The sequence below is a fragment of the Nuphar pumila genome, chromosome 11 (assembly GCF_984573655.1).
Source record: "Nuphar pumila chromosome 11, dmNupPumi1.hap1.1, whole genome shotgun sequence".
NCBI lineage: Eukaryota > Viridiplantae > Streptophyta > Magnoliopsida > Nymphaeales > Nymphaeaceae > Nuphar > Nuphar pumila.
In genome coordinates this window covers 18320346-18333914 of record NC_143259.1, presented here as the reverse complement: position 1 = coordinate 18333914, position 13569 = coordinate 18320346, and positions in this window count along the sequence as shown.

The window sequence follows — 13569 nt, the reverse complement described above, 5'->3', positions numbered from 1 at the left end:
TGCATAGACCCGAAATTTACTGTTTTTGGTCAGATTTCCAACCAGTAAAATGCTCATAACTCTCTCATCCGGAGAATTTTTGATGAGTGTTTGTTGCGTTGGAAAGCTAACAAAATTTTCTAACTCCTGTAAAATTTCTACCTTTGTTCGTGGTCTGAGCCTAGTTTGGCATCAGTTGGAACATAATCTGACAGACCTTCAATAAAACTTTCGTAACTTCCTCATACGGAAAATTTTTTATGAGCAATTTATGGCCACGTAAAGCTGATAAAATTTTAAACATTCTGTGAAAATCTTAGCTTTGTTCTCCAACTGAGAAATTTTTTGTGAACTCTGTAACAGTCAGACAGAGTTGAGAGTTTCGCAATTTGGAGTTGGTCTAAGGGCCCAACCCCGATAAATGCGCAGTTATCTATGTTTTATAAAATTTCATGTATGATTTGAATGCATAATGTGTTTACATATCCATGTCTGATTTATACAGTGTATGATGTACCTTTCTCATGGCGTGAATGTAAAAGATCATAACTAATTATGTTGCTCAAAGGAAGCTAAGTGTCAATTAATGAACCGAAGGATCCAATATGCAAAGTGAAATGTTAAGTTTCAAGTATTAGTTGTAACTGCAAATTTGAACATGTTATGATGATATTGATGTTTCAACAATATGGATGCTCAAGTTTATGTTCTTTATTGCATTAGCCATGCACATGCATGCGTGCTAATCTAAGCATGAAAATGAATAAGATTTTTATATTCGCTTATGCTCAAGTTTATGTTAGAATCATGATTTAATAAAAAATTCAATGCGTTATAAGAATGCATCCATTGCATGTAAAGTGGCCAAAAATTTAGATGTTGCATGAAAAATACAAATCAAATCAAGTAAATATGTGATGCTTAAATTTCAAGATACTTGCTAGGAGATTGACAAGTGATACAAAACTTCGTGGGGCAAACAAGTTTCAAGCACGGAAGGTTGCTCCTCCCCTTCCACAATTTTAGGGGAAACCTCTACATTAGACTGCAACGTAGAAGGCAAGATACTCATGAAGAAAAACTGATATATCGGATTGAAAGGTGTTGAGAATCTTTCTCGTATTATCGTCCCTCACCCCGTCTTGGTGAAAGGGTTCGATCAGGCTAAAGCCACCTCTGTATATAAAACATTGCATGAGCCATGGTCCTGATCTGGGACTCAAGTCTGTGTCGTATCAGCAGGGCTAAGAAGTGATAACTTAAAGATGTATATGCATTAGTTAGGCATTGCATGCATCATTTAAGAAATAAAATATAATTTAAGATAAAAATTTACGCATGCATTCAGTTGCTTCTGCATATGGTAAGTCATGCATATTAATTGTTCATGCATTTAAATTTCTCTGAATGAATGGATAGATGCACAATTATTTAATTTAGTAAATTGAATATGCATGCTAGTTGTGTAAGTAGTTCATTTAATTTTAAATGTTAAATTATAAAATGCCTAATGAAATTCTGCTTTGTATTTTCTGCTTTACAAGTTTAATATATTTCTCTCTACTGAGACATGTTGTGTCTGACCCTATATGGTTTAATATTTTTTAGGTGATGAGTAGATACTTATATGCGAAGGCGGAAGGTTGCAATGGAGACCAAACCTATCTTTCCTTTGCTTTCACAGATATTTTGAGACTCTGATTTTATTTAGATTTTATTTCAATTCAAAGACAATTGTAATTCATTGTGAACGATTGTGGATGTTTGATTTCATTTTATGTATGATTAATTATTCATTAAAATTTTAAATTCCATAACTGTATGATTGTAAAAGTTCATGGGAAGTAGCACGCCAAATTTTATGCCTGATGTGTTTTTTTCGTTGTTATTTGTTAAAATATTTAAACGCATTTCAACAAAAAAAATTCTATCATTTTTTGGGTTATAAAAATTGGGGTGTTCCAACCATATTACAACTATACAAAATTGAAACAATTAAGTTCATGATTCTTATGCTATGACACGTCCTATAAGGTGTCCACGTTAGCTAAATGTCAACCAAGACTGGATGACACATGACTGGAGTGGGTCCCTCAACAAAAATTCAATCTTATGCTAAGTAACCCCTTAATTATCAAGAGCTCAAAAGAAATAAAGAAAGAAAAAAATTTGCTAAAAAGCTCCTTAATTAGATTAGGTAAATTTAACAACTACAAGGTAAATTAAAAACTAATAAAACATTACTAAAGTTACCATAATGTGGATCCTAGCAAAATAACACTTAAGATAGAAAAATGCAAAAGGATTAAAGAGAGAGAGAGAGAGATAACATGGGAAAGAGAGAGAGAGAAAGGGGCGATTTCTCCAAGGCTCACATGACTTTACAATTTTTTTTTAATGCTAATCTAATCCACCTAAGGTAATTCAAATCTAATTAATTGCATGGGAGTTACTAAGAAAAATTACTTTAGATAAAACATGGGCTTATCTTTAAAGAAGTCAAAATTCAAAAAGATGCTAAGGAAGGCAACTAACTCACACACCCTACAATTTAGAAAACCATTTTTTTTTTCTTTTTTCAACCCTTGACTCTAACTAAACTAACTCCTATTTGATGCCCTTACAGAAATTCAACCTCTGAAATAAAAACTCTTTACAAAAATCAATGCTTTAATTCTTAAAAGCTAGTAATTAGTTCCTAAAAATAATCTAATAGTTATTTTGACCTAAATACCCATGGATGAGCGCTTTAATAGCTAAAACACCCTTACATGCATGACCATGACTAAAATTAGATTGAACAGACTAGAATCAATGGCTATGACACCAGATTTTCAAATTGCACATCGGATTTTCAGAGAGATCGATTCAATTTTCGAAAATAGTTGTGAACCCTAATCATGCGCCGGTCAGTTTTGATCACTTAATGTAACGAATGCATCAGCCACTAACTGATCATCCACATCCTATACTAATCAAGATCTGAAAAGAATATGTGATGACTCAACAAAAATAAAAAACAAAAACAAAAACTAAATACACAGTTTTGATCTATGATCCTAAACTACAAAAGGGGATGCAAAAAGGCTTACCTTTCGAAAGCCCGGTGAATAGAGGTGTAAGAAGAGTGGACCACGACTTTGGAGAGACTTCTTTCATGTCCTTCAGTGGCTGTCTGCAGGTATGCAAAACTCCAGCAAGGCTTCGAGGTGGATTGATGGGGGTAAAGATACAAAAAAGATCAAATAGAGGAGATCCGGCCGCTAGATGCAAGAGGATTGACTGGATCTCAAGAGTGCTTGATGTCTTAAGCACGATTCATGCCTCCTATCTGCACAAGTCTGCAAAAAAACAACAAGCAATCATGAAGAATAATAACATGGATATAAAAAAATAGAAATGAAGATGAGATGAAGCAAGAAATGATAGAGAAGAAGATTCAGGCCAGATTCGTCGAAGAAGAAGAATTTAGATGCAATCACACAAGGAAAGATCTTTCCTTCAACCATGGACAAAGGTTTTCCTTTGGAGTACACATCCCATATGAGGGAGAATCAGAAAACCAATTTCAGATATTTTAAAATACCTCCTTTATTTCAAGGATTTACACTTGCAGTCAAAATTTCTTTAAAATTTCATCAGGCTTAAACCCTCCCTTCCTCTTGAGCTATTTTGCAATTTTGAAACCTAAAGATAGATGGATTTGGGTTTTGGGATGGATATGAAGATCTTGTCTGATCCAAAAATCCGACCATACTTAGCCTGGACCAGGTTTGGATCTGGTTTGTAGTCGAAATCACTCCAAGACCTTGAAATGCCTCTAACTTCTTCATCTTAGCTCTGTTTTTGCTCAAATTCAAAACGTGGCTCCTTGAAACCTATAATGACATAAACATGGATTTAAACCATAAAAACATATCTGAATGCATATAATTAATAACTCAAATATGCTGCATTTCATGCATCATCAGTGAACCACAACTATTCGAATTATTTTGCTTTGGGCATGACTCTAGAGATCATGGTTGCACAGATTTCTCAGAAATCAATTTTTCATATCACACGAATTTTGAGCATTCATTCTCCTATATTCACATAAATCAAATTCAAGAATTAAAATATGATCAAGACATATCCTTTCATACAAATTTCCAAGAGTATAATTTTCCTCTTGTCATTAGCACATGGATTTCAAAAATCTTTTAACTTAAATAAAGCATAACTTGCAAAAATTCTAAAATGCATGAATGCATATATCAAGATTTTTTTTTAATACTAATTAAGCATTTTCATAGTAATGAACTATCATTAGGATATGAAAATCATTCCTCTTTTCACATGAACATAATGAAGAAAAATCGTGTATCTTGGAAAAGGATAAAAACAATATGGAAAGTATAAGAACAACTTATTTTCTAACATGTGTTATGAAAACACTTACCAATATGGATGAAAATAGGAATTAGGAAGAGAATAGAAATTTGAATAATATCAAGATCCATAAGGGACAATTTCACTTACCTTGACTTGGGACCTAGGCTTGGACTTCTTCTTCTTGCTTGAATTCTTTCAAGGCACTAAGAGAATAGAGAAGAGTTCCTAGAGAGACACCCTTCACTATTCTTAAGTGAAGAAAGAAAAAAAAACTCAAAAAAATAAAAAAACTAAAAGGAGAAAAGAAAAACAAGAAAGAGGAGGAAAAGAGAAGCTCTTGAATGCTTGAAACTCTCAATTTGATGGAGGTATTTATAGGAGAAGAGTAATTATTACTTTCTAAATGGAGGGTTGAGATGAATTACAAGGAATCAAAGGTTGAGATTAAATCATCTTACTTTTCCAACACTTTTCTCCCAAGCATAACTCTTGACCTTATTAAGAAGGCCTATCAAGCTAGCCTTTCTAGCTTTTTAGAAGATATTTTAAATATTTAATAGATATTTTAGATATTTGATTGAATTTAAAAATCTAATCTAATCATTCGATAAAATCGGCCCCCTCTAGTGTACTTGCTTCTAGTTTGAATTTAATTGGTAATTTCTATCTAATATATACTTTTTAGTTACTTTAAATTTTATTTTATTTTTTGTAATTAGATTCTAACTATTTAGTTGTCTTTTCTATTTACTCTAACTATATACTTTTTATTCCTTGGAATATTCTTTACTTACTTTATGAAAATCCCATATTGAATCTCAGGTGATACTTTTCAAAATTCAAATACAAGGTTATATTTTTCCAAAATTCATATAAATGGTTATATTTTTCTAAAATTCAAATACAAGGCTATATTCTTCCAAAATTATGATAAAAAGTTGTATTTTTTAAAAAATTCAAATACAAGGCTATATTTTCCTGAAATTCAAATACAAGGCTATATTTTTTCTAAAATTCCTATACAAGGTTATACTTTTTCAAAATTCATATAAAGGGTTATATTTTTCTAAAAAATCATTTTTGACTAATTATTCTAGGTTTAATTAGTCCTATTAGTCTCTTATTTTAGATCTTAGAAATACAAATCATAAATAATAAGATGGGTATAAGAAAAATACATGCAAATTTTGTGGGTCTTACAACTTTGTTCTTTTTAAATTTCATAATCATTGTCTATTTAATTGTTTACATTTGAACAATTGCTTTAGTGGGTTAATATTTAAATAAGGTTATTTCATGTTCAATTAATTTCTCTTAGTGGCATGTGTTGATCATGTTTTTAAAATGTTATGTGTCCGAGAGATTTAACCAAAAATCCAATTTATTAAATTTATTTTTAAAATCAATAATTTCTGTTGATTTTGCTCACATAAGTAATAATTTAAAGATTTTGTCATTTGGATGTTTTATTCTTGAATTTTGTTGTAAGGAGCTATTAAACGCCGGTGCATACGCAAGTTGACTTCTTAGAGCTTATTTCAGTTAAGACAATGCCAATGATGAAAGACTTAGATTAATAATTTCTTCTATGTAATGGTTCAATCAAATTTGTTAATGGTAGTTTCGTACTGGATCTGGTACTATAAGGTTAAGACACGCTCACGTTTGTGCTCAGATGAACCGTCTAGTACTTGCTACGGTTGGAATGAGTCAGTTGATGAGACTGTTGCATTATTACATTTTGGAAAAGAAAAAGATGATCAACAAGATCGAAAAAAAAAATCTAATATTTTTGGGTTGAAATCTGTCGAGCCATTACATTTCTTCTCTTTAATTTAGGACATTGAGGCCTATAGTGTCTTGATTCATGAAAATGATGACAAATGACTTTTTTTTGTCATAATTATTATTTTGTTTACCAAAATGAGGTAGCCTATAAGTATGCATAAAATTTCTCAGTTTAGATATGACTAGAATGAAATATTATTCATTCTTTGGAGTATTCTTTTTTAGTCTATTTTCCTCTATAGTTAGTTCCTCAATAGTGTCAACAATAGAGTAAACTTTTCCTTTATGTAAAAGAGTTGATTTTGTTGTTTCAAATTTTGGCCTCAAACCATTTATAAATTGGTAAAAATGTTTCATATCGAGTTATTTTTGGTAAAGATCGATATCTTCGAGACAATGTAACTTTGGCTCAAGTAGAGCCAACTATTCTCAAAGTTCGGACAACTCATTATAATATTCTCTAATACTTTTGTCCCTTTGAGTCAAAGTTCGAACTTTATCTTGCAAACTGCACACATGTGCAATGTCTTTAAGGGAATACATTTCTAAAGTACTCCCAAGCTTTATTGGCATGCTCGAATTTGGCAAAACATGATTTTGGCATACCCCATCCTCCATTCTTTTCACTTTTTCTCATAAGTGGCTAATGCCTTATTTTTCTCTCTTTCCGTGAGAAGTACCGTTTTCTCATTTTTAATTTTTTTGAGAATTAATTTTGGTTCTGAATCAGAACCATCTACTATTCTCCACAACCATTTTCCCCAAATATGATGCTTCAAGATTGAAGCCTACATCACATAATTGGTATGATGTAATTTTACGTGCATGATAGTGACTTTATCATTGTCATCCATTTTTACAAGGGTGAAGAAGAGAGAGAGGTAATGAGAGAAAAAAGAAAAAAGAAAAAATATGAGAAAAGAAGAGAGGACAAGAGCATAATCACAATCTTTGTGTAGTCAATGATCCTCTAAATGTCTTTTTTCTTCAACTACGATGACACAAAAAGCACTTGAACCACGAACAAGTAGATGAATCAATTTTCGCTAGAGTGGCACAGAAAATGAAGTGGCAACTCTTCCAAGATCTAGAAGCTTCCAAGTTCTGATACCATGTAAGGAAATGAGGATCTTTGACGAAAGCATAAATGCTTGTAATAGGTGTCTATTGAAGACACTACAATCATAACCTACAAAAGGGCATAAATGAAAGAACTCAAAAGATAAAATAATAAACTTTATTTCATTCACATGAAATGCTTAAGAAGCATTATTACAAACAAGAGGAGATCACCCTTATTTATACACAAGGAGAGAGTGAGAGAGAAGAGCTCTCATAGAGAGTCGTTGGAGCTAGTCCAACTGCTCTAATTGTAGTTGTTGGACTAGCTCCAATGACTATACCAACTAGTCAAGATCTAGTTGGAACTTGACTAGTTTAAAATCTAGTTCAAATCGAACTAGACAAAAATAAAAAATATAAAAGGAAAAATAAATAATATAAAATATTATATTATTATATTATATATAGTTACATTTATATTTTTAACATATAACACATTAAAGAACTAAATAAAAAATAAAATATAAAAAATATTCATTTTTATTGACCATAAATGCTTAAGAGAAGCATTGGAGAACAAGAAGGGGGTTTACCCTTATTTATACACACGTAGTCTTAAATAGACTTGTTGTTCCAACAATTTTATTGACTAGTTAGCTCTATGTTGAATAGTTCAAAAAGAACCCAACAACACTATTTGATCTTTGACCAAATAATCCTTATAAAAACAGGAAAAGACAAAAAGAACAAAATAAAGTAAAAGAACCAAAGTACCCTTAATGGGCACAACCTATTGCAATGTTGTGAAATTATAAAAATACCCCTAGAGGGTATTACCTATTACATCATTATATATATATATATATATATATATATATATATATACAACTTAATACTCTCCCTTAAACTTACAACGTAATATACCAAAAGTTTGAAAATACAAAAAAGAATCAATGGGGGAGGATCCAAGTCTTCAAGTGTCTTCATTGAGAATATCCATCTTTATGACACATCGGAGAATTTTGCAAATATAAGTCTTTGAATGTCTTCATTGGTGATCATCCCCAAACGCCATCATCGGCTATCTCCATCTTCATAATATGTTGCATCAAAGATATTTTTTTCTCAATCCATCGCATCTTTAAGAACCTATAGAGAGAACAAAATACGGATTCCAACAACATAAAATGAAGATATCCTAACCAAATAGTTATGTACTTTAAAACAAAACTAGTATGTATATTTTAAACAAGAATAACACTCAAGTAAAAAATAAAGTAATAATTTTAATATTTTTAGAAACATTAGTAACAATTCAAGCAAGATAAGAGGATCATACCTCAGATATAAAATTTATAAAAACAATTTTAGACAAGCATAAGACCATAATCAACATATTTTTTAAGAAAACATAAATATTGATCATAAGCTAATTTAATCACTTAAAAGAACATTTAAATTATCAAGAAGAGATAAACAATCATGTATTAATAATATCCCAAATTTTTAGAAAAATACTTCAAATAGAACAAATCATCTATTTATACTAAAAACAACATGCATATAAAGTATAACACCTAAAAAAAAAACTTAAGAAAAGAGGAGTTAATTAAATTTATGCATACAACAATGTGGGCAAGATAATCATTTAGAAACACACACACACACACACACACACACACACACACACACACACACACACACACATATATATATATATATATATATATATATATATAATATATTTAATTCACATAATAATGAATGAGAGGAACCCCATAAATCACACCCCATTAAAGTTCACTCACACATCCTAGAAAGAGTTTACATACAAAAGACCGAATAACAATTTTAAAACACACACACACACACACACACACACACACATATATATATATATATATATATATATATATATATATATATATATATATATATGTTATCAATGAAATGCATGAAGTTTTATCGATAAACATTTTTTCATACAAGGAAAAACAAGTAGTAAAAGTTTAAAATTTTCATGAAAAGATTTTTAAAAATCTCACATAGCAAATAGAATGATTAATGCAAATCAACACCAATTTGCGAAAGATATGAAGAAATTTAAAAATCTCACAAATATCAAGAAATGATATTTTGCAAATCTTAACAATAGTTTGACTACCACAAGCAAAAGCATAGACATAATGCTACTAAAGGGCCAAAGACACACACTAAGGTGTGTATAAACATCTTTTGTCTACATATAATGACACTAAAAACAAGTGTATTAATGACTAGAACAAGAGCATAATCATAATTTCACTAATGAGCTAAAAGCACACAAAAGTGCAAATAAGCATTTTTTGTCCATATAAAATAACACTTAAATAAGAAGCATAATAGAAGAAAATACAAAAGGTAATATAGCTTATAGTTAAAACAAACTAATGTCATCAATTTGTACAATTTTTTGAAACACCATGGTTTCCAAAATAGATAGCCATCACAGATAAACATAATTATAAGCATCCAATATAATAATGGCCAAATAAACAAATGAGTAATATAACTCACTAAAAAAATTAGAGATCAAGCAACCGTCAGTTAGAGCTCAATTATAAGTTGACAATCTAAACTGACATAACTAAGGTGCACACAACTCATCCCCTCAAACAAACTCTAATTCAATAATAATAAGGCCAAGAGAAATGATGCATCATATAAAATTTTGTAATGTTCACAACAAATTCCATAAGAAGGCAATAGATACTCACGCAAATCATTTTCAAAATAAGTGAGTTCAAATATAAAAAGGTAATAAACCGATTTGAAAAAATAAAGTTTCAAATTAAATCCAATAACGGTAGATGGAAATCTAAGACTAAATATAGTGTAATCATATGCACAACAAGATGTCAATTGATGCAATCATATGCAATGCAATCATTAGCATCGTTAATATAAGCAAGCTAACAGAGAGATAGTGCATACACAAGTACAACTAATCATGGATACTCACAAAGAGATTAAAAGAACTCATGTATATACAATAATCTAAATAACTTAAAGTTACATATCTTATACACAAGACATGTATAAGAACAAATTTAAGCATATATGCAAGTGATAGATTTAAGGCACTAAGGGCACAATATAAAAAATTATATTTTATAAATAACATGTATGCAATGTTTCAAGAGTCTTTAATCCAAAAAACTAAGTGGACTAACACGTCCACCAATAATGGACAAGTATTAAAGTGAACCATGAAGGAAACACTTATAACACAAACAAAGGAAAAACACAAAGAAGTTTCTCGTGATTCTCAACCTAATATTTTATTAAAAACTAAGCGTTCATTAAAGAGCCAAGAGACTAAAGAGCACTAAGACTGAAGAGCCAGAGTGTAGGTTTATTATACCTAAAGAGCACTGAGACTAAAATTTCTAAATGTGAAAAAAATGATTTCTAGGCTACAAAGGATTAACAAAATTACATTATGAAGCATTGAGAGAAATTCTGATCCAAGCATGCATATCACGGTCACCATATGCAGAGGTTCCTGTCTCTGCATGGACACACAATTTCTGATCCAAGATATTAATCTAGCATGAAATTGAAAGAAACTAAGTCCAAACCCAAAAACCAAACAAAAAATCTTGGAACTCAATTTACCTAGAAAATAACAAGATAAACCACTCCATAAGAAACATTTATGTTACTGATATGATCACATGCTAAATATATCAAGCGGCAATCATGTCACAACACTAAATCTGCAGTGCCAATTTAAACAAATCATGTGCACCCAAATCTGAAATCAAACATAAGAGGATAAAATGATACATGAGGTTTTTTGCTCTCAGATGGACTTAATAAATAGAGAGTACCTTAACAACTAAGTTTTACTCAGGAAACTGGAACAATCAAACTAGTAATCAGTAACCTCCAACAAATTTTAAAACAAAGAAAGTAATGCCCCTGATTTTTAGGAAATAGATTTTCCAGTTTCTGGTACAAACTAAAAACAAAGCACCAACAGCTAAAAATGGTGTTTTCCAAACTAGTTCATAAAATAAAATGTGGACAAAACATGCCCCACATCCGCTGGACACAAAACTTTAGTTTGAGAACTGAAATATCCACTCCTTGCACTGAAGATGCATATAATGGAAAGGATTCCATTATGTAATTGCTCACTTAAAGATCCCACATGAAAAGGAAGGAAAATGTATGTTGCTTATAACAGAAAAGATAAGATTCATAACAGGAACTAATAAGTCATTTAAGAAAAATTACCATAATGAGAAGATGGACCATGCACTGAAGATGTATATAATGGAGAGGATTCCATTATATAATTGCTCGCTTAAAGATTCCACATAAAATAGAAGGAAAATGCATGTTGCTTATAATGGAAGGCATTCCATTATATAATTGTTTACTTAAAGAATCCACATGAAAAAGAAGGATAATGTATGTTATAATGGAAATGCGAAGGAAAATGTATGTTATAATGGAAATGCTAATCTTCATCACAGGAACTAACGAGTTATTTGTGAAAAATTACCACAATGAGAAGATGGATCATGCACTGAAGATGTCATGACAGCTCAATCTTTCTTTTCAATCCAAACTACAAGATGGAATAGAAATCCAGGACGCCAACACACAAAATTCCAAACAAAGAGTCAGTCAGAACAATTTTGCTTGAGCTTCCACCTGAAGGTTCCAATATTAGAAAATATGACACATCACTAGCTCATCTAATGTAGCTTACAATTCATACATTGGACATATGAACCTTCAAAGATTACAGCAGAGAACTTGCCAAACATCTCATAGTCAGCAAGATGAGAAGGATCATCAAAATAATAATCATGATAATGTAGACCAACCAAAGAAAACCAAATTTGCCTTGCAAAGAGTATTATGATGCATTAGAATATCATCTTGGTGACCACATAAAATCAAAATGACTGGATAAATGTGATTTACTAGTTACAGCCGTAGGCAAAGTAGAGAATTAAATGCTACAGTGATAATAAGAAATAGTGCACAACATTTCATTTTCACTGCACCTTATATAATCTCTTAATGACAATGAGTTAGTGAAATGCAAGGTTTGCATCAGACCTCAGATGAATTGGAAGAATAAACACCTTAAATTAAATATTCACCTTCACATTCTAATAGCGCTTTAGGAAAACACAAAGTTATGTGATCCAATGCCACAAATATCAGCAAGATATTGATGATAATTTGACAAAAAATGGAAATCCATATATTGCAATGTTAACTAAGTTTCTTGATTTTTTTAACATTTTTCCGATATTTTGATTTATTGATTGATTTTAATTTTTAAATTTCTTCTTAACGTCATGATTGTCTCAATATTTTCCCAATAAAACCTCTTTTATTGTGAAAGATTTTCCTTGATGAAAAATTCTGAGAGCAAGATTTGTGACTAGGGATGGCAGTGGGGCGGGGCAGGGCACGGGACAAGGTCTCCACCCCCGCCCCGCCTCAAGATTAGAACCTCCATCCCCGCCTCCATCCCCGGAGGGGATGGATTTTAACCTCCACCCCCGCCTTCATCCCCGTTTCATGTCCTCCATCCCCGGTTCAAACGGGGATGAGGCGGGGATCGTGGCGGGCGGGGATGAGGCGAGGATCGTGGCGGGGCAGGGAAAAGGGTACGTCCATCCCCGTTTCATACCCTTCATCCCCGGTCCAAATGGGGGCGAGGCGAGGCAACGCTTTCTCCCGGTCCACTGCCATCCCTATTTGTGACACTAAAAACTACCAATGTGCATGGGTGTGTGAAGACAATTAGACGTGATTGTAATCCCTTTATTTCATTCTTGATGTCCTTACATGATTATCTGACTTACAACCAACCTAAAATAGTAAGTGCAAGCTCATTTGCACTTCCTAGAGTCTTGGAAGCTCCACCCCAAGGGAGTGTTATTCCAAAAAAGGAAGCTAGGTGCTTCGAAAGAGTAGCCAGCTGCTAATTTCCCAGGTCACTGGATGCATGAAACATGGATACCATACTTCCCATTTATTAAAACCTCAGTTCCATGATTATGAAGTTGCAAATCCCGTGGAGAAATTCCCCTATATTTTAATGGGCAGAAGAAGAATTCAACCCGCTTTCTATAATTTTTTAAAAACACAATAAAGTGATCATTTTTGTATTAGTCAAGTACCTTTCAGTTACCTCATTTCTAGAAACAAGTTATGCAAAAGCCATAAACTTTTCCATTTACTAAAGGGTATACATTATACTGTTTATTCAGGTGAATTTGACTTGTAGATTTCATAACTTTTTATTTGAAAGTTATTATGATATTTGAAGTCAATGGTATGTAAGGTATTTTA